Source organism: Scatophagus argus, chromosome 11 (genome assembly GCF_020382885.2).
Source record: "Scatophagus argus isolate fScaArg1 chromosome 11, fScaArg1.pri, whole genome shotgun sequence".
In the NCBI taxonomy this organism is placed as follows: domain Eukaryota; kingdom Metazoa; phylum Chordata; class Actinopteri; family Scatophagidae; genus Scatophagus; species Scatophagus argus.
This window is the reverse complement of record NC_058503.1, coordinates 2,922,463-2,928,156: the sequence shown is the minus strand read 5'-3', so window position 1 is coordinate 2,928,156 and position 5,694 is coordinate 2,922,463.

Genomic DNA, 5,694 nt, shown 5'->3' with positions numbered 1-5,694 from the left:
AAATGTAAGGCCTAAATAGTCATGTCTTTGTTTTGTTTTTGTTTTTTAATTTTTTATTAGTTTAATTGTCATGCTTATTTAATGTTACAGACAAATACTTAATTCAATTAAATTCATTTCAGTTTATTTATATAGCACCAAATCACAACAACAGTTACCTGATATCTGATTTCCAGTTAGAGCAGGTCTAGGCCAAACTCTTTTCAGGGGGCCTACAAACCCCTGGTGCTGGATGTATTCCTAAACACACTCAAATGTTTATGTCTGGATGTATGTATGGACTTCTGGGGGGGCATCATGGTGCCAGTTTCACCATTTTTTTTTATCATGCAGCCTATGATTTGCAACATGAAATAATTTCCTCTTGCACTGATGAACACATTTTCCTGTCAAGAAGAGATTCCATATTCATGACAAATGCATTAGCTTGCCGAAGACCTGAAGGATTTCTGCAAATTATTAGGGGCAATCCTATGCGAAAAGACTTTTTGAAACAATTTTTACTTCTCTTACTAAAACAATACATACTTCTAAGCGTATCAGACAAATAAGTTGGTACAAGACCATGTCAAGTGTGATAAACTGCTCTAATAATTAAAATAGAACACAATATAAAGACTTTAAAATCTGGTCCCAGACAACAGTCAGACTTCAGTTTATTGAATCAGTTGTAACTGATGTGTGACTGTATAGATCTACATGGTACACAGTCCACAGCTCAAATACATAATGTAATACATACAAATGGACAGTGAAGGTTGTGACAATGCTCCTGAATTCCTGCAGGTCACGGCTACACTAACTCAAAGGAAATCACACTGAGAAAGCTGACTCATATCTCTGCTCAGCCCTTGTTCTGAATAAAGCTGACTACTGCAAGGCTATTCAAAGATAGCCTGGATGGCAGGTTAGAGGGGAGCAAGGTATCAAAGCCAATCTGCAGCCAGCTTTCTCTGTAGTAATACTCCAATTAAATACATAAACACACTCTGCGACTCAGATAAGGTGCTGTCTGCAATTACTGCATTCAGAACGAAATGTTCCAATGGAGTCATAAAAGGTAGCTGCCATTAGTGCTAAGGCATGACTGGTGCATGAACAGATTGGATCTATATAGGAAAATACCCGCAGGCTGTCTGAAGAAAATATCCTTATATATATGGGAAAATTTATCTAAATAATACTGGGGATCTGGATTTGTGGGTGATTCAGAATATTCTCAGTTTTATCAGTGATCCTCTCATCTCTCTGAGGCTTTTAAGAAGCTTTGGGGGTTTCTGGTACCTGATGATGCAAGTCCTGGCAGGCAGAAATGGCAGCTGTGAAAATCTCCACTGGGATGCTGTGTGTGCGTGGCATTCAGTATTGATTTCATTCTGTTCTTTATAGCAGTCATCGAACGAGAAGAAGCTCTGATCTTGATGAACCTGCTTCCTGCTGTTCCTGCTCTGCCAATCCATATTTACATATGCTTTCAGTCATTTATATTTGTTTATATGTTATCGTCCAATTTGTCATCCAGAAATTTTCTTGGACATCTATCACCATCAGTATTTGCTAAGGTGTTGGTATTAAATATCTCTGCTAAATCATATTCTACTGTATTAGGATGTGAATGATGTACAAATCAACATACATTAACACTAATTACCACTTTAGTGCTGCCATGTTGTGATTCACAGCCCAGTCCATGCAGCTGACTGACTCAACCAGACAACTGCACCTGGGATAAAACAATAATTATGTTACAGGGAACAGGTTCCAGGCATCCATGTGACTTGTAGTAGAAACAAGCACTATCCTCCAGAAAACAGCACTATTTTTACTCCCATTCTGTTGCTTGACATAACACAGAAGACCCTTAACAGCAGCTAAAATGGGTCAGTGGTGAGTAATTAAATATGGAAGGAAACTGTGGCTTTGTCCATAACCCACAGATCCATTCCATCCATTTTCTATACCGCTTATCTGTCAGGTTGACTACGGGTGACAGGCAGGGGTCACCCTGAACTAGTCGCCCGTCAATCACAGGGCTGACACACAAAGACAGAAAATCACACATGCACACACTCACACCTATAGGGGCAACGCAGAGTAACCAATTAACTAATGTGCATGTTTTTGGGATTATGTGTCCATAACCCCAAAATTTTAAAAAATGTTTTGTCATGGGCAAGACCAAAGACTTTTGACAGATATTAATGATTTAATTTGCAGCTTATGTTCATTATTTCTATGTTGGATGTGTTCGAGACTTAGCTGTAGGCTATATTCCAAACTCTGCCTCAGTTAAACATGAACGTTTGTGCCATTCTTTTTTTAATTAATTTGTTATTTATACAGTCTGTGTGGTTGACTGATGTTTGTACAACAGCAGCAACAAACCTAATGAGTCAGAGAAACATTCAGCTTTGCTAAAATTTACAACACGTTTAATGGCAGCAGTAGCTGTAGTAATAGCAGTAAAAGCAGTAGTAGAAATATTCCATGGCACCATCCACCAGCTTACTTTACAAAAGTTCAACTTTAAACAGGGCAATCAGTTATCTGGAATTCACCATCACATCCTGGGACTTTTATATTTATATGCAAATATTGTTAGAGCTCAAATTTTAAACAACAACAACAACAACGAAAAATCTGTGATGTGTGTATGTCAAACATATCTTAACATCTTTTCTGGTGCAGTAAAAAGGCATTTGAAGATTTCCAATCGTAGAAGCATACAGCACATAACCTTATATGTGCCTATTTTAAACAATCAGTCTCAAGTCTATAGTACTACAACACTGGAATGTTGGTCCTCTGCTCAAAAAAAAAAAAAACTAAACAAATCCCACATTCACATCATTTATGAACCACTAGAAGTGTGTGGCAGGGTTCACCCTGGACTGGTCACCAGTCAATCACAGGGCCGACACACAAAGACAGACAACCACACATGCACATGTAGGGGCAATGTAGAGTAGCCAGTTAACCTAATGTGCATGTTTTTGGGACTGTGGGAGGAAGCCGGAGAACCTGGGATTTGAACCTGGAACCCTCTCACTGTGAGGCAACAGTGCCAACCACTGCACCACTATGCAGCCCTTGTAAATGAAGTGAAAAAGTAAATGGTAAATAAATGAACAACAATGAGCAACAATTTATTATCTTTATTAGTTACTGCACCTTTCAATTGTGTGTTTACAAACAGCATCTGACAAATGATGCATTCTATATTTTCAAATATCTTCTTCTTTCGCATTTGCTATTTTACATCTTCTGCCAGTTCTAGCCAGGTAAACAAATCAGTCAACAACAATACTGTCTATGGAGTAGTTTCAGTGTCTCACCTCTACAGTCAACAGACTGCAGTGTCTCTGAGTCACTCGTTTGATTTCAGATTGTTTCATTTTAGGTTTCAGGTTGTCATAGATCTTTTTTAGTTTTGAGGTAGTTTGCCTTTAGTTTTTTTGTATCTGACCAGCTTTGACTTTACCCTGTCTTTGACCAAACAAGTTCTTTTGCAGCTCTATAGAAAGAAAAAATGTATTTTGAGATTTGAGAAGATGCATCTACTTTTTTTGCTCTAAAGGAGATGTTTGGGGTAGAAATGCATTCTGTAAAAAAATTCTAATGCTTTATTTAAAAAAAAAAAAAAATCAAGATGCATCTGTCCCATTAAATTTGTAACATCCCTTCCAGTCTGAAGACATAGACAAATAGTTTAATAATGTATGCCTTTTTTCAGCAAGAAAAGTATTATCTACACATTGAAGTCCTTTAAAAGGCATCTACTCCTGCTACCTCATTGTAAGTAACAGAATCAGATTTGATGTCGAATTTCTGTTTGCTGCTGAAAATCAGGTCTTTCTGTCTTCACTGTGGAGTCCTTTCACGGTGTATGTGGACTGGAGGCTTCATGTTTCCACATCGCACATGTGGGCAAAGAACATTAGACCAAGACTGGCTTCCAAACCGTTTGTCCATCCATTTTCTATACCGCTTATCCGTCAGGGTCGCGGGGAGAGCTGGAGCCTATCCCAGCTGACTACGGGCGAGAGGCAGGGTTCACCCTGGACTGGTCGCCAGTCAATCGCAGGGCCAACACACAAAGACAAACAACCACACACTCTCACACTCACACCTAGGGGCAATTTAGAGTAGCCAATTAACCTAATGTGCATGTTTTTGGTATTGTGGGAGGAAGCTGGAGTACCCGGAGAAAACCCACACAGGCACAGGGAGAACATGCAAACTCCACATAGAAGGGCCCAGACCGGGATTCGAACCTGGGACCCTCTTGCTATGAGGTGACAGTGCTAACCACTGCACCACCGTGCTGCCCAAACCGTTTGTGATATCACAAATCATGTAGACCTGCCTCTTAAAATCTGATTTTTAATGAGCACAGAAAATTTATACTTTCAGCAATAAGTATTAAAACAACCTTACAGTATCAGACTCTGCACACATCGTTCTACACAATGAAGATGAGGTTGTTGGTTCAAATAGCAAGAAAGAGTAAACAAGATCACACACATTGAATTGGTTTGCCAGAGCAGTTCATTGTCCACCGTTATTCTGGCCAGTGTAACAGCAATATTTGTGCATCAGGTGATACAGCAAACACGGCTGGGCTGCAAGACCCAAATAATTCATACTGCTTGTAGTACAACTCTTTTTCCAGTAGAGGGCACCATATCCATGTGAGCAGAGCAGCCCATATGGATAGCTGTTTGCCTTCAGGAAGACGCTGACTGACTGAAGTTACAGAAGCCGACAGTGAGACTACTTCCATTCTTGTGAATTTCAGGTTACATGCCTGACAGTAAAGGCTCTACAGCTGGGGCAAATTTCACGTCACTATACATTTTTTTTAATATTCTTTCTAGAATGCCTTCTTTGTTGTTATAAGCAACTGAAGGGGCAGTGTGTTAGATCGCATGCTTCATGGATTTGTACATTTTTTTGACCTGATTTGTGCTAAAACAATATTTTCATGTAACCATTAAATCAAATGACTAATTAACCCCCAACTCTGCAGTAGGTTTTCGATTTTTAATTGCACAGACACCATCATATCATCTAAAGTTGTTCAATATTCATCCTCTGTTTTGCTTTCCACCAACCCCTCAATTAATCTGGCTTTTTAGCTGCTGATACTCAAACTCAGTTTGCTGGATGATCAAAGTACTTTTGTGGCCTGGACCTAAATGCGGCATGAAACAAAAGCAATGAGTCAGCTAAAGCAAAAATGGGATTGGACAGGCTTCGGACATCAGAGCCAGGCTATCACATTATATATGCAGTGTTAATGTGAAGCTAAGCTAAGATAAACTTAACTATGCTTATCTTAGCTTATAACCTCCTGGCTGTTTTCTTCAGACATAACACTGGTAGAACTTTTCATTATCCCCAGCAAGAAAGTATTTAATACTATTTTCCAACACATCAAGCTCTTCCTCTATGTTGAAAGAAACTGCATTTGGGATGTTGTCTTTGCACTTGGACATGCAGTGATGGTCAACGCAGCTCACTCAGTGTTTATGTTATCAAAGACCACCAAACTTGATAGTAGGTAATTTTTATCTTATCGTACCTAAATGAATTTAACGCAGTTTTGCTATAAAAGGAGAGTGTTTTTTTTGACCGATTAATTTCACTTTGCAATCACAACATTTATTTTGAAAGCGCAAGCACACCGGAAAA